The sequence below is a fragment of the Catharus ustulatus genome, chromosome 2 (assembly GCF_009819885.2).
Source record: "Catharus ustulatus isolate bCatUst1 chromosome 2, bCatUst1.pri.v2, whole genome shotgun sequence".
Lineage (NCBI taxonomy): Eukaryota > Metazoa > Chordata > Aves > Passeriformes > Turdidae > Catharus > Catharus ustulatus.
Window position 1 is genome coordinate 32938271 of NC_046222.1, and position 27215 is coordinate 32965485.

General features: G+C 45.5%; 1 protein-coding gene across 2 annotated transcripts in view; it reads right to left on the bottom strand.

Annotated features, from left to right (window-relative positions):
• GAB2 (GRB2 associated binding protein 2) overlaps window positions 1–27215 on the bottom strand; it is a 91913-nt gene that overhangs the window by 56122 nt on the left and 8576 nt on the right. The window lies entirely within an intron of this gene.

The following is a 27215-nucleotide window of genomic DNA, read 5'->3' on the forward strand; positions in this document are numbered from 1 at the left end:
AGGCTTAGTAGGGCTTTTTTTCTATGGGAGAAAGCAGCTTTCATACAGACAGGTGAGCTGCAAGAGAAGCTCTGAAGATCCCCTTGATGCTGCAGGCCTTCAGAGGGGTTTGAACCTGGCAAAGCTGTTTCAGATAACTTCACAGTTACCTTCACAGGAGAAGACAGAAGGGATGAGCCCAAGGAAGGACCACGAGATGGACAGCCAGTGACCTCCACAGAGACTGGTCCTGTACTAGCAGTAAACAGGGTGGAGCTGGGTTAACAGCTGGCCTTGATTAGCTGGTCCCTGGGTTCAGCCAAGGGGCCTTGGGGCCACCTCCTCTCTGCACTTAGTTAAACAAGACCAGGAAGCACCTAGACCCTATGAAACCCAGCACTCCTTCTGGCTTCAGGCACCTGGATTCCCTACTCATCATTTGGTTTTCTTCTAGGATAGCACCTCCTGCCTGTATCACCATCAGGTTCAGGTGCCAGGATCCCAGGAAAATATCAATAAACTGCAGGAAATTCAGAGGAGAACAAAGCAAACTATTATCATGGAGCCAGAGAGACTGACTTTCTGAGCTCATGTGTTTAGCTTGGCTTAACGGCAGCTTAGCAGGGGCTTGGCAACTCAACTGTCTGCAAATATTTGAAGGGTGTAAACACCAAGGACAAGAGAGAAATCACTGAGAGAGTTTTACAGAATTGGCTGAGCAGGAATGTAGGCACTCACCCACCATCACTGCTAACTGGGGCTTGGGTCTCTCCATGTGAATTTCCTGAAGCTCCCTGACCTTACAGCTGCTCTGTAGGGTCTCTGCAGCACCTGTTGTGTCATGATGGGACTCAGAGAAGCACACACAAGCCTTACCTCGGGTTTTATACCTGCAGATACCAACAAGGAGAAGGTTCTTGGATGCTGGTATTCACCAAGGCAAGGGCAAGTGGTATCTAACACCACACAGCCCAGCTCCCAGCAGGTCTTCAGGTTGTTCAGTGAGCACTCACCCCACCTACACCCTGTTTTTCTCTTCTGTCTCTACCAGTTTCAAATCTAAAGCACAGGGATGAGGGATGATTTTTAGCTGAAATCTTAGGACAGACATGGCACAAAATGTTTTGCTAATTCATAATAAATCTGGAAATTTTTTTTCCAGTTTGGTTGGCCAAAAACATCCTTTAATTTCCCTTCCAAGCTCCTGAAACAATTAATTTCAGCGTTTCATAAGTATGTTTGGATTTTTCAGTTTAAAGTCACACTTACTTTCACACTGAAAGGGTTAAAACAATTGCTCCAAATCAAAATATTTAATTTACAGTCAAAGGAAATACTTAATCTTTCAAGCTAACTTCTGTGGCTTCACAGAACTGCCAGAGAAACCCCTCAAAACAAGTCACCATGTCTCATAAGGTGACTCCAAACTGTTTGGATACCCTGGAGTGACGTTGCTAAACCCCAGACGAGGATATATCCCAGCAGGCACAAAAAATTGCTTACGGAAGGGAAGATTCAAATTTAGAGTGGCTGTCTATCTATAAATAGTTTGCAGAACTAAAATACATTCCAGTTCGGCTGGAAATGCCTTTTTGCCTCGTACTCATAAACACTCCTGCCTTTTATAGTTGAAGCAAATATTTGGTTTCTATAGTTATAACAGTGAGTACCCAGTGGTCTTTATTTTTAATCTGCATAGTGTTTGCCTGAAAAGCAGGGTAGTGGTTTGTGGGGACCCTGGAGGAGTCTGGACCACAGGTGCATCATTAAAAATAAACCTGTGAACAACACAGAAAGCCCTCCCCAAAGTGTCCAAATGCAGAGAGGTTTGCTAGTAAACAGCATTTGGCTTTTAGATGCGGCTCTAAGTGCGCTGAGAGTGAAAAAGGCCGAGGATCCGGTGATTGCTAATATAATAATGAGGCTCTGTCCTACTAATCTGATGTTCTCAAAGCACTTTGCAGGCATTAATCACGCTCCCAGCAGGGCACGGTGGGGATCATCACTCTGAGCATGTTACAGGGCGGGTGGGGGAGAGCCGCGTGCAGGCTGAAAGATCGTAGATGTCCAAGGAGGGGGTGGTCTGCATTGCTTTATGGATACATATATTCAAAAAGCCATGGCCACCTCCCTGAAACTTGCCTTCAAAGGGGCCTATTTATCTCTCTGACAGCAATACACACCGAAGCCCTGTTATTCAGTGCTTAATAAATCAAATACCCATCCACCAGCATTACTGATGGAAGCAAAAGGAAATTAAAGGTGACCTGCTTGGCTTGGAGATCACAGGTTGCTTCCCCATCCACTTAGAATAATTTAAGGTGATTAAATCCTGCCTGTAAGAACTAAACAGGTTTCGCTTATTTTCATGTCCCAGCTTGGAAAGGATTTCAGGGTGGGATATTGGGCTTCCCAAGGGATGCCTGCAGATGATGGTGTGAACCCCATACCTCCATCCCTCCAAGCAGTGAGCTTGCAAACCCAGACTTGTCCGTGGGCAGTGCTTTTCCTGGAAAACACCTGAATTCAGCTTCTTTGAAAAGCCACAGCTGTTTCACTTAACACACCTGAATTTATTATAAGCCTGAACATGCCAAGAGGATGATGGAGCAGGAAGGGTGAAAGGTGAGTAAGCCCAGTCTCAGTTTTAGCAGGGCTGGGCTCCCACTGGCCAGCCAGAGACCTGCTTCCCCTGCTTATGCTCAAGAATGAGGGCTATCTTAATGCCTCACCCTACATTGTCTTCCACCTGGAGAAGAGACTCACACTTGCTGAGGTCTGCCTGGCATACTCCTGAGCCTGTTTCTGATGGGCTGATGGATGCCAATTGTGTGAAGTTGTGTGAAGCCTCATCCACCTGGGACAATTCCCCATTTCAGCTCTTCTACTCAGCTACAGAAAGACAAGGGAAAGCTGCATGGGGGGAAAAAGCATCTGGAATCACAGGGTTTTACTAGAAGAAGGAGAATCTTTCTAATTGCTCCAGAAGGGCGAGATTCTGCATTACTCATCCAGTCTTGACCTCTCGCTTTATTAGGGAAAGAGAATGTTGAACTATCCCAGGTCATGGCTGTCCTCGCAGGGCTGGATGTGAAGAATGGATAACAATGGGGGTAAACAGCTCGTCCAAGACCCAGCTTGTGGCAAGGGGCTGAAAAGAACTGAGCACATCCACTGATGGCAGTCAAGGAGCCGCTGCTCCCTCCCTTAAATTCATCAGGAATGAACAGGGATGTTCCAGTTGAGATTAAAACCCTTTCCATGGCTTTTAGTTACTCACATAGTGCTCTGGGAAGAATTCAACTAGGATTTTTTACTTCAGCAGAGGGAGTTCAGACATCCCCACCATCCTGCATCCTCCCAGACCTGGCTCTTAGCTCTTGCTTAAGGGCAAAGCTGCTGGAAGAACCTCATTGCCCTGCTGTGGGCAGGCTGCCTGCTGGCTACAGTGGGACATCTCCAAAGGAGCTATGACAGCAGTGCATGGACCTGTTGGATGCCTAGAGCCAAGCTTTCAACTCTCAGCATTTGCTTCTGCCTTAATTTACCAAAATTAATGTGCCACAGAGATGCTTTCCTAAAATGGAGAGGTAGTACCAGGTTCACCAGGGTGCTGTTGTGCAGCCGGGGACACTTGTGCTCCTGGAGCCTCTGCAGAGATGCCACCCACTCCATGATGGCACAGAGCTCTGGAACCCTCTGAACACTGTGATTTGCCACAGGAGGCTGCAACACTGGTTCGTTAACATGCTGCTACCTGCAAACAGCACTTGGCACCTCATCCCTCCCTCCTCTCCCCTGCAGCATTAAAATGCCTTGCGCTTGCTGTGTCACTGACTTCCAAACCTGTGGCCACTCCACAATACTGATATTCTTGTATTTACCATCAGCCATCTCAGAGCTGTGTGGAAAAGACCTACAGTAAATTGTTTCTGTGATTTAAGTCCCCCCTTGGATTCCCAATGCATTTCCAAGCAGTGGTGGTAAAGCTGAACATCACTGCACCAATCCAGTGCTGCTGTTTCAGAACCAAACCCTGAACCCCACTCCTGGCTGAGAAAATCCCAGCTTGCATTGGCTGTAAAGTCTGATGTGTTTTGGGGTGTTGCAGGGCATAAGATGGCTTTGGGCTTGGCCCAGTGGCTACCAGTGACTCCAGGAATCCATGTTCCTGGCACTGGAGACAATTCTTACATTGTGGCGGAAGAGATTTTGCCCTCTGTAAGCTTAAAGAAATGCAGAGTCGTTCTAGGATGGTACACTCATCCCATTTGGGACTACAAGGCAAGACATATGGCCCCATTTCAAACCCATTTATTGCAAAAATTGCCCTGTTCACCTCCTATGACCTCTCACAGCATCACTCTGATTGCACAAAGCTGTCTTTTCTCACTCCACCGTCTCAGCACCCCTGTGTGCTCCCCAGGTAGGTTCCTACAGCTGCTGGGAAGCTCCTCCATGAAGTCCTGGAGTTATTTGGGCAAGAAGGTGAAAATACCAATGACTGCAATCATTACTTCATCACGTGGCACCATGCAGAACATCCGGGAACAGTCCAAGGTTATTCAAGGAGAGCACATAGGAACGGCACCCCAGGAAGGATTTGTTTGTGTTTCCTATGCACAGCCTCACAGGATGAGTAAAATGCTTGTGGCTTTGCTGATCAAGGCTGGGTGAAAAGCTTTTCTAGGATGCCACATATGAGCAAGAAGTGATGGGCTTTTTTCAGAATAAGGCTCCTCCAGGCTTAGCTCAGGTCAGGTCCAGCAACCACACTCGTTGCATGCTCCAGTCATGTCCCCATGTTCAAATGCAATTTGAAGAAATTTAAGGAAATTTCATTTCTTTTTCCCTATTTCAAGAAAGGAATCATTTAACTAAAGAAGTTTAAAGTGAAGCTAGGAGGATGTGACCTCTCAGAGCAACTCTGGATCCTGGGATGGGGAAGGGGAGGAGCAACAGGATAGCAATGCCCTAATGAAGAGGTTGAAACAAAAAGAAGATACAAGTTTTATATGGAATAAGGTGTGATTTCAACAGCCAAACCTCGTTCAGCCTGGCCCAAGCCATCACTGCAGGAGAAATACACGTTTAGTCCTGGATCCTCGTTTCAGACACTCAGGTTAACATACGGACAGCCTTCACTGGTTTTAAGCTCTCCTGGATTTACATCTCCGAGAGGCTGCAAGAACTACTGCAGCCATTGAAAGCTGCAGCTCCCTGGCATTCCTCCAGGTGCCACAACTTCCCTGCAACTTGGCTCAGGCATAAGTGCTGAATCAAGAAAGCTGTGCCTTGACAACAGCAACCTCCTATCTGCCAAGTGGGTAAATTCCTTCGGTTTTCCAGAGGAAGATCTGAAAATCTGCTCAGATACGGGAGGTTTTGGCTTGGGGATGCTGAACACTCAGTGCTCAGGATGTCTCCTCAAGGACCACCTGGGATCTACTAGCCTGGGTCATGGCCAAAGGCCCTCCAGCCTCTTCTTTATCCCAAAGTGCAGCTGGTATCACATGTCCCAGGGAAAGGTGTAGAAATCCCCAAAACTCTGAAATCGCTTGATTGTGGGACCAGCATCCCCCTAATGCAGGCATGCAGGACAGAAACAGCAGGCAGGCCTTAGCAACCCCCTCCCTGCAGCTGTGGCCAATGCAGAGAAACAGATCAGGTAACAGTACTCCCAAAGCTTTTCATATAATTTTAATGTCATTAAAAAGTGAGAATCTCCTCCTCCATAAAAGCACTGGTTTCCTCTGGGAGCCTTTTGGCTGCTCTGTTGAGCCAGAGCAATCCAAAGGCTGGCTCGGTATCTAAACAGGAGATAGCAACAAAAGTTGTCACAAAATGTGACATTTTGGAAACTCAACCTGGGGTCTTCAGAGATGGGGCTGAGCTGCAGCAATGGAGCTGTGCCCATAGAAAGCTGAGAGTCACATATTAAAATGTGGTAACCTCTCTGGTGTTGGTGTCATGCAATCCCAGCAGGAAGGACAAATAAGTATTTTTCTCCTCTTGTTTTTCTCCTTTGTTATGAGTATTTTAGAAACTTAACAGCAAATTTTTAACCATTATTACTATTTTTCTTTCCTTTGCAAGAAATGCCTACTGCAGCAAATGAAGCTGGGAATCATCCATAGCTCTTTGCCCACTGTTATTTTGCCTTTTGTGTTTATTTGCCAGCTCTCTGAGGACAAGAAGAGGCTGGTTATAAGAGGTGCCCTTTTGGATAAGCACCAGGCATGCTAGGGAGAGACAAGAAGAAAAACTCAATTCTTGACTTCTGCACTCAGATCTCACCTTGCTCCCCTTTCTATTGATGGATTGCAGCAGCAGGTAGCCAGGTGGTGCCACATACTCCCACTTGCCCATGCTAGAGTGTCAACACTATCAAAATCCCAATTATGATACTCTTTCACCTGCTGGTTGCCTTCTCTGAGGTGCTGCCCTACAGCTGACCCAGCTTCACAGCACTGGTGCCTGTGGAGTCACATCCTGCTCTCAGACACACAACACCCTCAGATTCTGTGACTCTGTGACTCCCATCTCATCCTCTTTATTTCTCACCTCCTGCCAGGCATGTGCCAGAGACCCAGGGTTTCCCCCTTTTGCCAACACTTCCCTTCCTACATGCCCATTGCTTTCCATCATAGACTTCGAGTACTTTTGGTACTTGGGGAAAGGAGGCAGAGGAAGAGCCAGTTCTGCTTTGTTTCAATCCATTGCTATTGAATGAGAAGGAAAGGGCTGCAGTGGATGTGTCCTTGGGAATTGGCTGATCCATCCTCCTATCAAAGCCAGGGGTCCCTGTGGAGGAGCTGTCTAGTGAGGCCAGACAGCTCTTGTTTTATTTAGGAAGAGCTTCCCCTCCTGTGTTGTCAATTTCATGCAGCAGGAAATCTTTTAATGGATATTTTATTTTAAAAAATAGCACAAAACAACAAAAAATCACCTCATTTCCTGGAGTCTTCCTCTCTGCCTCACTTATTTCTTTCCGTTTTCCCTGTTTTTTAGCACTTGTTTCTAGGGCATGACACTCAGCACCTTTCCCTCTACATCCAGCTCCAATCCTTGGATGCCAGCATGGACCTCCATTGCACTCACAGCTGCTGCATGGGGGGAATCAAATGCCCCGAGCTACTTCTGGCACCTGGAAAACTGCTCCAGGGAGCATCCTCGTGCAAGTCCTACTGCAAATGCCCTTCAACATGTGAAGCTACTCCACTGACTCTGGCCAATGTTAGAACTGACCCTTGGGGCACAGCAGGAGCACGTGCAGGCTTCTCTTCCACATCCATATGCTCCATCCGGAAACATCAATTCTCTTTCTATAGGAAGGCAGGTTATCCTGGGGCAGAGGAAATGTTTCCTCTTCCCGGCAGGATGTTTGCAGTGAGCCCAGAGCGAGGTATGTATAGAAACCTCCTGAAGCAGAGGTTTCAGTAAACACCTCCCAACAAACAGCCTGGACCAATGTTAGTTCTCCTGGAGCAGACGAGAGCCAGCCCCAGGGAAACAGCCAAAGACAAATGTAAAAACTCCATCCTACCCTTGCCAAAATCAGGCAGTGTCCCCGCACTAACCACAGTGATCAATATTTGGGAGGATCCCTATGGGGAACTCTCCATGAGTGGGATGCCCTGATTCCAGGAAGATGGTGCCAAGGTCTGGCCAGAAAGGAGTTTTTATTCTCCAGTTCCACTGAATTTTCCTCTTGAGTAAGAAAAAGCAAAGTTTTTAAATTTTTAAAAAAGAATTTATAATTTTTCTGAGCCCAAAAACGTATTTATCCAGAATTTCTCACCTCAGTCTGTTCATACAATAGAGATCTCAGCCCTTCATCAGAGTTAATGCATGCTGATTCCTGATGCACAGCTCCTCAAGACAAGCCTCTCTTCCAGATACCAGGCAAAATACCTGGCTTCAGGGTTTGAAGATAAAACTTCTAAGAAAATCGGCCATAAAGAAAATTTAGGGATTTGAGAATTTCAACCCCAAATGTTGCATGAGGTCATTAGCTAAATCAGAGCTTCACCCTTTTGGTATTCAAATCACAGCCTCCAACACTGCTTGTGTGAGGAGATAAAGTGGTGGCTGAGCAATAAGCTCTTATGGATGCTGATAAACCCCCCCCTTTTAATTGCTTGATGTGATTGTAATTATTTCATTTGCCTCTCTTTCCCTCTCAACACGAATTCAGTCCCTGTGAGAACCAGCAAGGTGCAGCTCTGCCACTCTTTCTCTCTCATAATCTTTAGGGATGAATACCAGGGAGTCAGAGGAGTAAACACGAGCTGTCTATACACTCCAACAAGGTTTGATATTTAGTAAACTAGGAATTTCAGAAATTTTCTGCACACAAATAAAAAATACATTAATTTGAAAAATGTCAGGGTGTTTTTGTGTGAGTAAACCATGCCTACATCTTGTTGCCCTGCTGTGGGATATGCCTGAGTGGTGCATAGCTGGTTTTACCACTAATGATGGGTCAGTCCATCAAGGTTTATTTTGATTTTATGACCTTTACGAGAAAGTCTTGTGTAGCGACGATTAAAATAGCAACCATCTCCTGTTTGTGCTGCAGTGAAACCGTCTGACATCAACACAGACACACCACCAAGATGGAAAACATCACCCTTCCTAATTCGTCACATAAACACCGTTGGCCTAAACTCATCAAGCCAAACAGGTGTTGGACTGACCCAGTGCTTCTGGATACCCCACCAAGTCCTGCCCATTCATGCAGCAGACCCAGCAGCGTATTTTCCCACAGGGATTTAAAGAGCAGGGTTGGGGACAATGTCTGCACTTATGCCAGAAGCCTCCCAGACATGGTGTGCTTATTTACTCCATCTCTTCTTTTTGCTGAACCTGTCCCCAGGGCTGATCCTTGTCACTGTCAGCAGGGAAACTCAGACCCACCAATGTGAGCAAAGCCATTCCTCCTGCACAAATGTTGTACCGGTCTCATAAGAGCATGGAGCACAGCACAAGGAAATAAAGGGAACGGTTGAGCTGTGCAAAGGGATGGACGCTTGCTTCGCTAGCCAAAATTTTCAGAACATTCATAATTATGACGATTTTAATGATGATGACGATTACTACTATTTTCAGGCATCTGATATTCAGAAAGGACCAATCACCTTCCTAAGGAAAACCTCCTTGCACCAACTTCAGACCTGCTACTCCTTCCAACCACTGGGAGCTAAAAGCTGAAGTTGCCCTACTTGCATTTCTGCTCTTCTTATTCTTTTTTCTTTAAAACATTCACATGAATGAAGTTTTGTTCGTGGAAAAATTACATCACTTGGGCTGAAGGAGACTTCCTGCTTTTCCTCACTTTATTATCTCATGACTGCTGTCTCCTTGTAACATGCTCACTTCAGTATTTTGGGTTTTGCTACATCAGTGAGATCAGTGGAGGGGTGCAGGGGCATGAGACTGAGAGCATGAGGGCAATGCTGCCTTCTTGGCCAAACTTCTTCCTTCTCATTGCTTCCCCCCAGCCTACTGTTTTTGCCAAAACACACAAAATTAAGGGCAGAAGGTTGAAGGGGATATTTCAAAGATCTCAGCCCAGGTCCTACCCAGAACACCTCCCAAGACAGGAAGCCATTCCTTCAACTCCGAGAACAGGTCCTGAGAACTTACAGAAAAATGTGAGAAATCCACAACCTCTTAGCAAATTGAGCAGCCCTGATTCCAAAGGCTTGGGCTAAAACCCCAGATTTCAAGTCCTCCCAGCTTCACACACAAACACTGGCCCCAGCACGAAGACACGCAGGTACCCAGCTCTGAAGGCAGATGAGCTAAAGGAACTACAAAGGTAATTGGGGACACATTTCAACCTCAGAAAGGCTTTGGGCGCTTATGCAGTGCTAATGATAAGATAATTTAGAAATATTTCAACCTGACAACCTAACATATCAGCTTTGGCTGCAATTTAGTGCGTGTTATCAGGTTTTTCATTACTTTTCCCTCGCTGTGATGGATTCCAAGCTTGCTGTTATTACAGCCATTACATCCTTGATTTTAATGGGGGGTGCTTGCAGCTGTCACAACGGGCTGAAAATATATTCTTTATGTCAGATAGCACAGGAGACATTTCCTCCTTGAGTCACTGACAGGTCACCTCCCCAAACCAATTAGCTAATTGTCTCCTATCACTCCCTGAAGAGCAAGAGAAATGAGTGACTTGTGAATGAACTCTGCCAATAGAAAACACTTGTTCTCTCTCTCTCTCCCTAATTTAAAATTTTTTTTAAACCTTAATTTAATCTGTCAGCCATTCCAACAAACAAGGCAGTGTGCCTGCCCATTCCACACATTCTGACTCTGCCAGACCATTTTATTTTTTGTAAATAAAAGGGAATAAAAATTAATAATGTTTCTTTTCTAGTATATATAGGCAAGCCACTGCAGCAAAGTGGGTCATCCACAATCACTGGATCATGCTTGGGTCCTACTTCCAAATCTGTCATCAGCTCTTTCTGGCTTGAACCTGATCCTCAAGAGCTGTCAAGGCTCTTGTATAGTGTAAGGACACACTTGTGTCTTCAGCTTCCATCAGTTGTGCCAGGAAGTGTTACTTTGCTTGGCAGAACTGCTCCTCAGGCAGAGCCCCCTCTTGGCTGTTGGCTTCACCAGTGGACCGAGCCGTCACTCTTATTTCTCTGAGCTCTGCAAAAGTGATGCAAGTAGGGGAAAATGAAGGGAAAAAAATGCTCCTCACTGCATATATCAACTGAGTTGCATATTGTATTTTAGAAAGGACAGGGGGAAGTGGGGCTTTACATACAGCAGCCTGGAGATAGGAAACCCTTTCCCCTGGCATAGACAGGGATGTGAGTGGATCAGGAGAGACATGCTGGCGTCAGTACACCCATTACAGGGGCAGCCACGGGGGCAAATCCTGAATGACAAACCCCTGTGTGTTGCTGAGCTCCACAAAGAAGCCCTGTGCCTGCCCAGCCAACACCTCCTCTGCTGCTAGATGTTTCTAAGGCATTTAATTTAATTACACTATCATGGCTGAAATGCTCCAAGAAAACTGAAATATCTGTCTCAGTTACCACTAAATCATAGCTCGACCTTTTACAATCCCCTCTGACCCCATGTGATTCCGCAGTAAGACCCCTAAATCACTCTTGACCAACATGACAGCTTTCTGTGGGAGATGACTGGCTCAGCCAGGAGCAGGGGGTGCTTCTTATTGGGATGTTAATAATGCTTTCTTTCAAAGCATCTCCCATGAGGTCCTCATACACAAAACTGGTGAAGTATGTGCTAGGTAACTGTGGAAGGAGATGGGTCTTGCTGGGGCAAGACACAGATTCAAAACACCACCAGGAAACACCATTTAAACATAAGGATCATCTCTGGTTTTAACTGTAAGGATGATCAAACACTGGCACAGGCTGCTCAAAGAGGTTGTGGAGATCCTAAGCAATCTGCACTTGTTGACCCTGCTTTGGAAAAGGGGTTAAGTGACGTGACTTCCAGAGGTCACTTCCAGCCTCACTGATTCTAGGCTCCAGTGGATATTTCCTCTCTATCATATCCTACATCTTCCTTCTGAGCTGCTTGTCCCTTCTGTGCAGCTGCTCAACACCCTCTCATCCTCCAACTCTCCAGCTCAACAGAGGAGTTGAGACCCTCAATGGGTCAGGTTTGGGAGGAACCAAATGAAAACAGCATGTCCTTTGTGAAAACCAGGTATCCTGAAGGTACAAATTGAACCTGATGTTTTGGCTCTGGCTTCTCCATAATAATAACCTGGGTTTACCTGAAGCTCTGCCTTACAGGAATGTGAGAAGGATAAAAACAGTAAAGATCTTGATTTAGTGAGGTACAACACTAATGGAGGTGGCAGAAATATACCTCAGACAGACAGAGATGGTTAGGACAGGAATGTGACCTGCTCATCCATTTCTCAAGCATTGCTGGATTTGAGATAAAACCTGCAGTCACCACAGCAGAAACACTCCGTAGAATGGCATTTTCTTTACTGGGCTTTTGAAGGAGTGGGAGGGACAATGAAATAAACTGACAGACAGCAAAATATCTTAAGGTCAGGAGGAAAATGAAAGCAGCGAGAACAGACAAGGAAAAAGCCAGTCCTCACAATCCTAGAAACACTCCTAACAGCTACAGATTTTAATCCTTATTCAAGCTCACCCAGAAAGGTTGAACTTGGCTTCCCACAGCACCCTGACCCCACTGGCAGTGACCCACAACACTCAGGGGATGCTCATTAATCCAGCATCTGCAGGGTTAGGCACATTAGAAGAACCTGCCTCAATACATCCCTATCCACAGTCCCTTTTTCCCTTCGGGAAATGCTAAGTCACTCTTTAGCAAGAGGCCAGGCGAGAGGTTGCTTAGGAACTAAATTACTTCTCATTCTTAGACAGTGATGCTAGCTGGCACCCAGGGTGAGGAGTGTTCAGAGAGGGGCCGGAGCGTGGAGAAAGCTGCAAGCCAAGGGCTGCAGGGTCATCCCAAAGACCAACATCAGCAGCAATCACTTCTCCCTGCTCTTCCAGACAGCCACCCTGGGCTCTGGCAGGAAAACCCTGGGTTTGTTCCAAAAAAGGAACCCTAAAAGGGAAGAGATGTCTAAATCAGAAAGGTTTCAACAATAAGAGGTGGTGCACAAGCTCATATTCAGTGCCAGGGTTTCTGCTGTCACTGTGCCCAATGGGAAGAAGGGGGGATGCTTCAGGAGGAGCAACCCTTCATCCAAGATTTCAAAAATGCTTTCAAGACCCAGATGACATCCAGCACACAAGGCTGCCAGCTGTGTCTCCAAATCACTGACAAGAGCTGCCCTCTCTTAGGTAAAAAAAAAACCACTGCTGAAGAAGATTTTCCCCTAGATGATTTTAGGAGAAGTTAAAAACCTTGTAGAGAGCAGAATCATCCTGGAGGAAGCCACTACTATGGCAGTTTCTCAAAGAGAAGTTGTGTCACTGAGGCTGTCCCATCCTCATGCCATCTGCCTGGGGAAGCTATTTCAAGGAATCACATGAAGAAAGACTGCTGAGTCAACAGTTCGGACCCAATGAAGCAACAAAAACTGTAGGAAAAAGTCAAATTGTCATATTTCCACTATGTGTGCTCTTGGGGAAAGGACTGGTTTGACTGAGCCATGCAGGAAAACTCAGAAGTGGTAAGGTAGGGATATGAGAAGTCATATCCCCTTCTCCTCATCTGCTGAGATAGTCCAGCAGCTTGTGTTGACAGCTCTATTCTAGATCTTACACCATTAGCACTTGATGTAAAACATGCTCAGCTTTCAGACTTTCTAAGATAGAAAATCCCAGCAGTTTTCTGGCATACACACTTCCTGGATGCCCAGGAAAGGAGGTCAGGGTGAGCCAATGGACGAGTAGTTGATAAGGACCTCACTGGCAGGGAGCTGCCAGAGAGAAACTGTTGTTCCTGAATGATTTTCTGGATGAGAATGGAGTTGGATGCCCATCTTCTGACGGATTTCCCATCCATCCATAGAGATCTATATGAAAATCAGTCTAAACCCATTATACTCCAAGATGACATTTTGCAGCCACTGAGATTGGACTGGATCATGTCCTGTTAGATCTTCATGCTAATGTTTAAGCTAGTCCCTTTCACCCCAGGCTTTGTACTCTAGGAGTCGAAGTTCCCTAACATTTAAATAAAAAACCCCAAGGACCAAGTTAATGATGCTTTCTGGAAAGGTCCTTCACAGATGGTTCTTTTTGGCACCATCAAAAATTATGGAGAGAATGAACACAAAGATAATCAGATAGTCACACTACAAAATTAAGTAACTAGTTCTCAAAAGACTTGGCAGCCTTGCCCCTGTATCCCTGAGTTCAGCAGACCAGCACAGATATCTACCACCTGGAGGGGACAAATCTTCATTGCAGGAACCACATCAACACTCTACATGGATGCAGTCAGGCACAAGAAGGTCAGGGCACCCAACCCGATCTTTTCATATGTCAGTTTCTGTACTATTTTATGGGATATTATGGCTGAGTTCAGGATCCAGTAGAGTTTGAGATTAAACATGTGTCTTGCAAGCATCCTCTCTCATCCTGCAGAACACAGATGTGAGGAGAAGCACACACTGAAGCAAAGTTATTCCCTAATGGACAAAACTGCAGCTTACCAACCTGAATGAGAAAGATGTAAACTGGTCCTCTCTCCAGTACTCCCACTGCCTCCCTCCTGAATTCCTGTGGACCATGAATTCACGTGACACCCCAGATTCGTGTGAGATTTTTTTCACCCTGGGGTAACCCAACCACCTCAGGTCAGTTCCGCAGAAGGAACAAGAGAAATTGTAAAGTTGACAGGATACAACCAGCTGGAGTAGCTATAAACCAGCTCATGGGATGTCCTATTCTGGGCATGACTCATGCATGTAAAGGCCCCAGCTCTCCTCTCCTCTCCTCTCCCACATGTGGGCATCACAGCACTCTTCTGGACAGAGCTGCCCAGACGGAGATGTGAGTTGCATGCCTGTAGAGTGATCAAGTCGAGATGAGTCAGTTCACTATTAAATTCTCATTTAGTGTCTTTGTATCAGCTCCCAGCCAGAAAACAAAATAACTGTCTAGAGAAAGAGCCCAAGGAAAATTCAGCTGGCTACAGCAGGTGCTTGAAGCTCAGTGCATTATGCCAGCTTGCAACCCTCGTCTCCATCTTTATCTAGGTCATGGATTTTTTGGCCAAGGCAGTACAGATGTCAGGGGCTATCAGATGAACAGTGGTTCTACATTGCTACCTTCCAGAGCAGTACCCTCCAGCTCACTTCATTCAGGTCCTCCACACCTGCTGGAGACGTAAGCAGGAACCCTCCAGGCTCCTGGGTGGTATGGAGGGTTCATTCACAAGATGGTTTGATCAGAGAATGGTCTCCATGTTAGAGTGAAAAAAATAAAGCCAGAAGGAGCCAGAAAAAACCCCACCTTCCCCTCTGCTAACCCTCTGCCCCACACCAGGGTGCTCATAATACTCTGTTTTTCTCCAAAATTGCTAAATCCTGTGGTTCCCTCTTTTGCCCTACAGTCGTCCTTCCTGGCAGCTGTCTCAGCATGCACAGGAGTTTCATCTGATATATTCTGACATCCCCCATCTTGCTGCCAGCCAAGCTTCACAGCCCCTCCTTGGGATGCACCATCCCAGGGTAGACAAATCCACATGCATTACTCCTTGTACACATCCCTATGGCATGAGAGAGGATTTATTTCTCACCCCATTGCTCTTGCACAAACACAAGAAAGAGCTTAGCAGAGATTTGATTTAAACTTCAGTGACTGCAACCAACCTTACCAAAACGTGCTGTACCATTTTTTTTTCTTCAAGAACAATGCTGCCAATCTCAGCTCATGAAGAAGGGTGGAAATTATCTGCCCAGACTTACAAACTGTTCCCCACACAACTCCCTTCCCTTTGCCTGTCAAAGGCAGCTCACATCTGCAGAGCTGCATTTGCTGTGTGACAGCCAGCATACCCACCCTGCTGCCCCCAAAGGGCATGGGAAACGGCAGCAGGGATGGCGCACAAAAATGTGCAGATGGGAACGTGGCAGGGGAAGGAGTGGGAGACTTTGACCTGCAATTTGTTTGCTCAGCATTTCATCTCTGGATAAAGCAATGTTTCATTTGTGGAGAGCAGAAGAGAGGAGCGTGTGTGCAGTAATAAATTTGGGATAGGGGGAAGGGGACAGGTCTTTGCTTCCCACTTTTAAAGTCTAGGAGCCAACTTTTCTTGCCCCTTTTTCCCCTTCAGAAACCAAGTCATGGGGCAAGAAAAGAGGACACAGTGTGACACTGTAGCCCATTTTCTCATTCAGAGACTTTGGGGGTCATGAGAAGAAGAGGATGGATGGTCATGTTGGTGATGACAGCAGCTTAAGACAAGGGTTTAACACAAGGACTTGCAAGGCTCCCTAAGACTTTGCCACCTTTACACTCACTCATCCAAAGTAAGATGAGAACTTGCTCAGGCAGAAAAGATTCCTCTTTATTGTATTTACTCAGCCCTGTGCCCATCTGAAAGGTATCACCTCCATCCTCCTCACATGATTCCCAGGCTTTCAGTTAGGTTTAAAAGAAAGAAAGGAAAAAAACTTCCCGAAGCACCACTCAGTAAGCAATACACTACACGGACACATGTTTTTGTGCTCACTTGAGCTAAACCTCCTCCACAATTTTTCCTTTCGCCAAATGTTTCTGAGTGGGAGCGCTGGAAAAACAAACTCCCCTGGTGCGGTGGGACGCAGGCGGGTGGCCAGGCTGAGCCAAGTCCTGGGGGCTCATGGCCACGGGCAAACCCCTGGGAGCCCCTTCCCAGTCCTCTCTGCAGCACAGGCTGTCAGCTGGGAGACATTTACTGGGAACAAGTGCCTATTGTCCCCCATCAAGACTGAGAGGCAGCTTGGTGGGATAAAAATATAATCAAGTGGAATTTCAGCCTTCCTTTTTGTCCTCTTGGCTTTACTCCTGCTCTCAAGTTTGCATAAAGCCCCGGCACTGGTCCTTCTGCCTGCCTTGCTTTTAAACCTAGATAGGCAGCTTTGAAATGACACCTTGAGAAAATTATTATCATTATCATCTCCTGAACAGGTCTCTCCTATTATTACTATTATTTTTCCCTCCTTTGCTTTGCAGCACTGCTCCAGCCCACAGCGGGCTGGAAGCTTTGGATAGCATAACGGGGAGGGTTGCAAGACTGAAGGTGGCAGGTTTGCTGGAATAAAGATCTGGGTAGTACCTGGTTTCCAGGGCATAGCTGAAGTAGTTCAAAGCAAGCATGTGTCATTGATTGCAAGGTCCATACTGCCTCTTAGGAAGAAATCATGGGCAGCTCTGTTGGGGCATGACTGCAGCTGATGCCCATCTGGTTCTTTGGTCCCTCTGATTCCCCATGTGGGATAAATACACCAATTTCTCCAAGGCAACAGCTCCTGTGATCCTTGTGCGACATTTGTTGCACATATGCCAACTAATAATAATAAATATGCTAGCACTATTGCTGAAAGGATACACAGAGCAATAAAAAACAAACAACACTTAGGAAGGACAAGGAGAATAAAAGATGCAAAGGAAAGCAGTAGCATGGAGTTAATGATCTGAGATCAAACTGGAGGAACTAATGGCCCTTTTTTCACAACCTAGTTAACATATGAATATTGAAAACCTTCTTCATAATCCTCCAGCAGGGAAACACACAGCAAGTCTAACAAGTGAAGAAAAAATTAGCGCCACTTTCTCTAGGAAAACGGGGACATTGGTAGAAGCTGGTTCATAAACTGGCCACAAGGATAAAAAAAAACCCGTATTATTTCAAGAATCCTGCTGTGAGATGAAAGAGAATCGTGAGCAGGCATGAAACCCCTGCATACCCAGAGGCCAAATCCTACCCAGGTTCCACAGCATCTGCCCCATCCTCCTTTCCCCACAGCTCCCTCCCCAGGTGCCTGGGAATGGTGATGGTGAAAGACTCTGCAACACATCTGCACCTTGCAGCAATTTCAAGCCAGATGAGGACCCCAAGCATGTATCAGTCAGCTTTACTTCCAGCAGATAAGGCCTTCCCCACTGCTGAAAATAAATCCATAAAGGCTAATGCAGTGTGCTGCAACAAGTCGGATTAATCCGTCCAAGCGGACTGGTACTGCCTGGCGTTTCATCCTCTGTATCGCTCAGTCCTGAAGCTGGATGAGCATGCAGTTGAGGACCAGCTGCCACATGCAGATTGCCACCCTGACCTTGCTCCAAAGCATTTGCACTTTCAATCAGACCTCCTTACAGCTGGTTCCTTTTATTTTTATAGTGTCTGTCATTAAACAAGCCTCATTAATGCAACAGGAAGATGAGGTTTGCCTCAATTTTGTTTAATGCTGTGAACCAGCAAATCTTAAATTGCATGGGAGGAGGTGAGGTCTTTGGGAGCATCTTTGGGCCAGTGCTGCCCAAAATATGTCCCAAGGAAACCCCAGGAGCAGGCAGAATCTCCAGTTCATTTGGGGAAGATATTAAGAAGCTCTTTTTGCCTTAAAGCAAGCAATCAAGGCAAGACTGGATGGGGCTCTGAGCAAACTGGTGCAGTGGAAGGCATCCCTGGCCACAGCAGGGAGTTGGAACTAGATAATGTTTAAGGTTCCTTCTGACCCAAACCATTCTGTGGTTCTATGATACCATAAAGTATTGCTCTGACATTGATACTCATCTGGTGATGGCATTCCAGCTCTGGAGGTAAGTGCAGTGATTTCTACACAGAGTGAAAAGACAGATAACATGAAGGCTGGTCTCTGGGAAGGCTGATGCAGAAACCAGATTCACTGGACAGAAAAATGCCACTGCTGCTTGGCTGGAAGCAATCAGAGTTGTGGGGTCTCTGGAGGCATCTCTGCTTTCCTGGGAAGGCCAGTGTTTAAAAAATTAAAAAGCAAGCACAGCAGTTCTGTTCTCCCCAGGATTTTCTGAGCTTTTTTGGAGGGTTTTCACTATGCAAATATGACTTTCTGAACTTTTTGGGTACCACTACATAAATGATTTTTTGGCTGCAAACCTTTATGGTTACAGATCCAAATTCTGAGCATTGTGACAAAGAAGCACGCATGATTGCAATGTGTTTGTGAAGGACCACCACCTTCAGTTTTTCAAAGGATCATTCACAGGTCACAGAAATTAAAGATTTGGACCTGAAGCTTTGCTGAGGTGCAGGCTGAACTGACCCAAAAGAAATCAGCCTCATCTCTTCTCCCAACATGTTGCAGCCATGTGGTGCTTGCTAGATTTACTCTCCTGACAGCTGAGATTTGGTTCAGTTTAGTAAATATAAGCTTGATGGAGCAATCTGTCCTCCATGTCCTTATTATCCCCAGGCCAAGAAAATGACTGGGAGTACCTGCTCCTTGTGATGCAGTTGGAAGCTCCAGCAAAGTCCCTGAGAGCCCACGTCACCATAAACCCTGTCCATGAACCCTATCCATTCCATGGATGCTCAGAGGACTCTCCTGCTCATTTAAAATACACTCTTTAGATTGAGAGTCCCCACCCAACACACGCAGACTGCAGCTTCTCACACTACCAGATGCTTCACTGGCTGCTACAGAATAGCTGAAAGTATTTGAAAACAGCAATTAAGCATTTCTGAAGTTTGGCAGTGTGGTTTATGTCAGCCAGGAACTGAGAATTGGTCTCAAAAAGTTATCACTTGATTTATTTTAAGGAGAACAAAGGAAATCATGGAGGACACATAGGTTATGGAGAGCAGGACATTATGAACAGAGCTGGACCACAATCCCAATATTGCCCTGGCACTGATACTCATCTATTGATGATATTTGTCCAGCACTGGAGGCAAGTGTAGTGAATTTTATGCAAAATGGAAAGATGGAGCAACTTCAAGACTGGTTGAGCCATTTTCAGCTTAGAAGCAAGCTCACACTTGCACAAACTCAATCTGCTAAGAAATACAAAGACAGGCTGTGTAAACTGAAAATGCCACCAGCAAGCAAACTCCAGCCCTGAGGCCCTTCTTGCTGGTCCTAAGTTTAAAAACAATGATGGAATTTTAAAATGTCATTTGCTTCAATGCTCTAGAACCCGGTTTTTTATTATGAAATGGTAAAAAAAGACAGAAAAATATATAAAAACATAATCAGCCTTCCTTTTTGTTCAATAACAGCTCCCAAACCACTCAAAGTACTTGAAACTGGTGAGATAACTGTCCTGATTTCAGAGAGGACGGGTGTGGGTGGCACCTCCCGGCACGGGAGGGGACGTTTGCATTGGCAGCCAAGGCAGAAAGCCTCCACACAACCTAGGGAAAAGGAAAAAAATGAAAGAAAGAAAAAAAGGAAAAAAAACCCACCGAGCAAATAAACAAAAGCATTCCTAATAAACTGGAAATGTCATACTACATCAGGGATCACAAGATCGAGCCCAGAAAGGTCCAAGTGGCAAGAACATGCTGTTAAAAACAGATGGGAAAAACAAGCCGGGAAAGGTTGAGACTGTGTTTCTAAACTTCTGTTCCTCACATGGCTTTTAGAGTTGGTGCTGGTGTGGCTGGGGAGACAGTGGGGTGAATTACCAGTTGTCTGCATCATCCCAGTAAATCCCTGTGGAAACTTATAAGCAGGAGGATGGGGGAGTTTTACGCTAAAATTCCTATTCAACTTTGAAAATGTAGATTTTTCCAGTTTCCTAAGCACAGGCTCTCATGTGGAGTCACATTAATAATATTGCTTTTTAAAATTTTAGCCTTGGTTTTGTGGAGTCCTGTTTGGAATGGGATTTTCTCCTCAAAGCATGGCTGTCTCCTAGCAGAGGTTGAGGCTGGGTTTCTGGATTGTCTGCAGCACATGGGGATGGCCATGTCAGCCTTTCTGTGCTCGATCATACTCATCTTAAGATGGACTTACGAAGGTAGCTCCACTCAGTGCCATTAAAACCAGGTGCTCAGTGACCAAAATACAAGTCACGTGCTGGAGAAGCGTGTGTGTTATGGCAACACCCTAAAGGTTACACATTACATGAAAAGGAGAAAGGAAGACTAGAATAAAAAGGACAGAAGGGGGTACCAACACACACAGCCTGCAGAGAGCTGTGCAGAGGAAACCTCTGCGCCTGCCACTCCGTGCTCAGCCCCATCGTCCCAAAGGCAGCTGGAGATGCAGCCCCTGATGATAAACTCCTAAGATACACCAGATGTACCCTGAGACCTTCAGAGGTCTTTCAATGTAACAAAATAAAAAAAAGCTTATTGTTCTAGAGGAGTTTTTTTATGTAACTCCTTCCCCCAGCCCTGAGCACATGAAGACAGAGCTGGATCCAAGACAGCTCGGCATGTACTGGGACCTGTTTGGGGTCTGCAATTTTCAGATACATTCAAGCCACGATCTGCAATTCAGAGAAAGAGGGTCTAGCCTGGAAGAACTCAAATACCTTTGAGCTCCAGCACCTGGAAGATCTCAAAAGTATTTGTAAATATTGGGGTTTGGCTCAAGTGCCTTTTTATGAAGGAAGAGTGTGGGGGAGAACACTTTTTGAAGCACAAACCAAATGCTATTCTGAAATTTAACAAGTTCAACTGATTTCCTCTATTATTTTGCATTCCTTCATGCTTTAGGCTCCAGAAGATGCCTAAATATCCAAGTGCATAGGCTTGCCAGCACAGCTTTTCCAGCCCAGCAGGAAGCAGGAGGTATCTTCAGGGAGAGCCTATTTCTGGCGAGCTATCCAATTCCAAACTAAGCCTTCAAACTTTTTGTTGTTATTAGTCGGATTAAGAGAGCAGAGTGGGAGAGCTGAGGCATTCCCATGGCAGATCACATCCTCACACTCCTTGCTCTCCGTGGTGGAAGAGGGGTTTTGTACGGGTGCAGGACATGGCTGGAAGAGCGGGGCTAAGGTCCTGGGGGTTTGTTGAGGTCCTGAGCTGATATGTGGGCACCTGGACACTTGGATGCAGTTGTGTTTCAATTTCAAAAACCAGCTCTTAATTCTGAACAAGTTATCCTGTGTGAAGCCAACATAGATGGAGAGGACTATTTTCTCTTTTACCCAAAACACTTCAAGTGAAAAACGTATAAAATAAAGAATTGCATTACAATAGTTTTTCACATTACCCAACATGTCTGTAGAATCAACAGCCAAGAGCAGGACACCCCAGAGCCCCTCAGCTGAACAATTAGATTACCCCAAATTAATTGCAACATCCAGTGTTGAGGTTTGTTTTTTTTCCCTTTTCCAACTCCCATTTTTATACATTGAAAAACATTTAATAGCCATCCCTCAGCTTATTCCTTAAGATTAATAAATCAAAACAGAAACACTGGGGAGTATGAAGCAAACAAAAAAAAATACTAAAACCCCCCTGGCTGAATTTAATTTCTATTAGACTCCTTAGTCATGATGGAAATGTGTTTATAACCACAAACCTCCACTAAATTATCTTAACAGCCTCTAGCTGTTGCGCTGATGGCCGAAACAGCACAGTAAATTACTGTCTCACCCTACAAAATTATACACATCGCTATTACACCATGTTTCAGTCCCAGCCTCTCAAAAGCAGAGCAGATTTATTTCTTATTACCCAACTGGGCTCACCCACCAGCACACGCACGTGCCCTGCCACGTGTGTACTCCCGAAACGGAGTAAATCCACCGATTTTGGCACAAAAGCCCTGCCCAGCACACAACAACCACTCACCTCTTCCCCCTCCTTTCCCACGTCTGACTGACTTTCTGCTCATCAGGTTTTCCTGTCTGGTAGCTGGACTGAGTTTTTGAACAGGTTGAATTCACTCCTCACCTTATCCGATGAACTTCAGCACATGTGAGTGAAGTTGGCTCAGAAAACTTGGAATTTGTCAGCACGAGACTGCAGGGACTTGGGATGCTGGGATGCAGCTTAGAAATGGGAAGACGAAGATGAACTGAAGGATGTTGGTGTCTGGTTCCCAGCTCTGGGACAGACTTGTTGCTAGCCCTGAAATATTCACTGTCATTTCCTACTTACAAGTCAGGGCCAATAACGTTCCGGTAGTCCCATAAGCAACCTGGTAGCCCAGGGGTGGAAAGGTTGGAAACTCACTGAGTGTCCAACATCTTGTGCCAACTCTTTACTCTTTTGGGATGTGCAAAGCTAAAGTAGTTTGTGTTTACAACCCATGTCAGTGTTATAACATCAAGATGCTGGAATATTCAGGGTAGGCATATGAGTATTAGTGAGAGTTACAAGTGCAAGGACAAAAGCTTGGGGGAAAGAAAATGAACCCAAGCTCAGGCCACACCACTGGGCTTTGGGGACAAAAAGGATAAAGCTGGGAAAATGGAAGAAGCAGATATGATAATATCTAGGAACATATACTGACCAGGAATTAATGTCTGAGTTACAACTTGAAAAGCACCACAACCACACTTCTGATTGTGCTGTTTTGTCTTCTACCAAACCAGTATTTTGTTGGGTTTTTTGTTGTTGTTTGGTTTGCATGTTTTTTTAAATTTTAAAATACATATAACAAGTCAAAAGTCTCCCATGCTTTGAAGGAAAAAAATCCAAGGTTCTGACCGGGCCCTTCCACACTGGCAAAGAAGAGTCAAACCATGCCTAAATTAGAGCTGACTCAGCAGCAATGCGTACAGCAGAGGGGAACACGTAAACCCCAAACATGTCATTCTGGCTTCTCACCTTCCTCCACAACCTGAGCTACGGTTGGTTAGTGGGAAGCTCCAGGTACAAAGAAATGCAAAGAACAGGCTTTAAAAGCTCTTCTTAATTACAAATGCAAATCTTGTCCTTCCCAAGTGGTATTCAACAACTCAATTCTATCTGAAATTCCAAGCGTGTCAGAGCAGCAGGTCCTCACTTCACCCCACAAGCCTTAATGACAACATTTAACAGCATTGAGTTGGTCATGGCAGACTCTCCCAAAAAGCAGGATGGACAGAGAAAAATCACTAACAGAACATTGTCATGAAACACCCTACTTACGCAAGAATTCATAAAAAAGCCTCATGAACAACCTATACATTGCACAGGTCAGGATTTGCTTTATTCCTTTTTTCAGTCCCAGCCCAGAGCAATGCACAAGGCCCAAGACAAACAGTCATTGTCAACTCCCTGTGAACATCTGACACACACTACTGAGCACAGCGTAAGTTGTGAAGCACTGTCCATGACACCGACCTGGAACATGCTCTGCCTTCTGCTGCACGAGGCACATTCAGTATTTAAAAAAAAACCAAACAAATAAACCTTGCAGGCAACCTTTTTCTCCACACATTACTCTGTCTTCAAATCTTGCTTCTCAATGCACCTTCCTGTGACAGCACATGATACATCAGCCCATCTGCATGCCAGCTGGCTGTACTGATTTGCTGCTAAAAAGAGTGTATTGATTGATTCCCAGACAAAGCCTCAGCCAACATGTTTTGCAAGTGTTTGAGACAACGGCCTGACCCCTTCAGGCCCTCCCTCCCTTGGGCTGACTTTGAAGGGAGTGTAAGGCAGTGGTTGAAAATGGCTTTGGGAGCAACTCTGTGGCTATGGTGCTGGATGTAGCACACCCCGTTACAGGTGGAAACTCACTGAAAAGGAAAGAGGAGAGAGCCCTATCTCTTGGAAAGACCCATCCTCAACTGTTTGACTGCTTTAAAGCTCAAAATAACAATTTTGTTCCTTTCCAGTGTTTTCATGCTATCAGCTTCCAAAATTGGCAGATATTCACGTTATTCATATGTCATCTACTTTACAAGGTGCAAATTCAGAGTTAGTAGGAGGAGGCAGCTTCTCCCCCATTGCACATCAACAGCAGAGGCAGAACTTGCTGAAGGATGAAGAAACAAAAGATCTTACAAGCTTTAACATCTGTGACCTGCTCCCCTTCTGTGTTTGATGCCAAGGGGTCAGACACATCTGGCCACCTCTTCCAAGCACAAATCTCACCTCTCCAAGAGTGGGTCCCAAGATGGGATGGAACATCACTCTCTTTGGTCATGTGCCAAGTGCTTTGGGTCACTTCCCAAAGAAGGACCCTGGGGTGCTCACATAAGAGGTCCCACAAGCCAAGCTGAAATGCTGTCTCCCCTCTGCATGGACAGCATCAGGGCACTTTCTCGTTCACTTTCCTTGGAAGGTGGCTGTCCTTCACTGCTTTGGAGGCCTGTTGTGTAAAGCTTTCCCAGGCTTCTAATCACTCTCATCACCCTTCTCCAAAGATGCTGGTGTCAGGGGTCCACCCACACACACACTGCTGCAGGATAAAGTCCTGATTGCTGGCAGCAAAACTTCCTGCTCCCTGTCCTGCCTCACTCCACGTACACAGAGGGCTCAGAGAAGGACCTAAACAGATAAGGCTCAGTTAAAACCTCAACTGCCAATTTTGAAACCTCAGCAGGGACGAACCTACATCATTTCTCAGGATCTCCTTCTGGTCAGCTCAGCTAGAAGGACCCCTGTCAGTTCATATACCCCGTACCTTCTGCATTTCTTCTTTTTTTCCCCTTTGATTTATGTTATTTATTTATTCCCCTTCCTCAAAGGAGTTTCAATCACAGAGTGCCCACTGTCTGCATGGCTGCCCCTATGGATAACATGAGGCCGTGCTGGAGGTAGCAGTGAGGCTCAGCTGCCAGCTCTGCACCCCTCTCTCCTGCCACCCTGGCCCTGTGCCCTGACCCCTGAAACAATGAGCTCTTCTGTTCCACACTGCCTGCTGGAAACTCCAGCCTGACATTACGTGTGGTGGGCAGTGGGCAAGGCAGGCAGGGAAGGCAAGACGGGGGGAGGACACAAGCCTCAAGTCATCAATTCTTCTCGGGTCAAAGCAAACAAGGTTTTCCGGGGAGCTTCCTATCTGGAGGGAGCTATTTAGGAATAGTGACCCAGAATCAAAGGAGCTGTGTGCAGTGTTGATGGCATGGAAGTAGAGTGGCTGTTTCATGCTGTCAATCAGCCAGAAGGGGCATTTACAGAGGGGCATTTATGGAAGGGCCATGGAGAAGAAAAGGCTCTGGGGAGACCTCATTGTGGCCTTCCAGTACTTAAAGGGAGCTTTTAAAAAACAGGAAGAGTGAGTTTTTACATAGGCAGATAGTGATTGGAGAAGGGGGAAGAGTTCTTAATTAAAAGAGCAGAGATTTAGATTAGACATTAGGAAGGAATTCTTTACTGTGAGGGTGATGAGGCACTGTCACAGGTTGCCCAGAGAAGCTGTGGATGCTCCATCCCTGGAAGTGTTCAAGGCCAAGCTGGATGAGGCTCTGAACAACCTGGTCTAGTGGAAGGTGTCCCAGTCCATGGTAGGGGGCTGTGACTAGGTGATCTTTAAGGTTTCTTCCAAACCAAACCACTGGATTCTATGCTCCTATAGCTTATTTGCGGGCCCCTTCCTGTGCTGGATGGCTCTCAAACACAGCATCTGTGGGCAAGCAGTGTGAGAAGAAAGGAGATCTGGAGTTGGTGACATGGCCTCTACAGGAGTGGTAATGGAGATTTTTAAATAGAGAGGCAACTACCAAAACCCTGAGCTGAATTGCACAGCCAACCTTCCTTTTTCCATGGGGCACAGTTTCAAGACGAGCATCCAGAGAGCAGTAAAACCACGTATTTCCCCCTACAAATAAACAAAAAAAAAAAGGCCAAAAGATCCTTAACTAACTATGTGGAAGAAGAACAGATCGGTAGCAATGACTAATAACCCCATTAAGCATTGTTACTGAAATTATTATGAGATTAAAAAAATGCAGACAAATGAAAGCATTGCCCAATTCAACAGCAGCACATGGTACCAAAGCTCCCATGTATGTGCAACACAGCTCTTCAAAGCTGAACATTTAAAAGACTCCCCAGTGTCATCAGCAGAGAGGAGAGTAATGAAGGCTTACTAGGCACTTTTGGAAACAAGACATAATCCCTGATTGGATATTATGTTAAGTGGCCAGAAAGTGGATTTAGCAAGTCAACTTGCAACTTCTGGCAGCCACATGAAAGTCCATTGGCTTGTTCTGAAGGTCAGTGAGGAACCAGAATGGGTGAGGCAGCAGCTGGGATCATCAGGAAAACTTAATCACTGAAAATCCTTGAAATTCAGGAGACCGCAAATCTTTGACTCAAAATGTTATTTCCATCTTACCATATGGATGCGGGACCTGGAACTCCACCAAAGAAATGTCTAAATGCCTTCCAAAGCAAACGCCTTTGGAAAATACCAGGTTTAAATGGAATAAGATGCATAACAAGTACTGAAATGCTATTAGGACAGTATCTTCGATCCAGAAGACATGATGGAAATAGTTTGGATGTGTCCAAAAGGCGTGGGGAAGCAAAAGAAAGAATAAATAATAATTTAAAAAAACACAACCAGAAGACAGTTCAGTCAATAGATGTTAATTTCTGTCAATAGATTATTATTTTTGTAACAGAGAGAACAAACATACAGCACTTAAAAATTCAGAGGTATGTGGAGTCTGGAGTAGGCAGAGACAGAAAAGTTTTTGAAGCAACAGAAAAGAAGAAACAATCTGAACACTTAATACAGAAATGTCTATGAACTGTTCTCAACTGGTCCTGCCTTAAAACCAGATTTAAACTATAAATAAAAACATTCCATTTCTGACCCAAGAGAAAACTTCCTACCCTGAACACACATCATTTTGGGGCAAGAATATTCACATTTGGAGGGAGAAGTTAATTTCTAGGTATTAATGTAATGTAGACAACCAGACTGA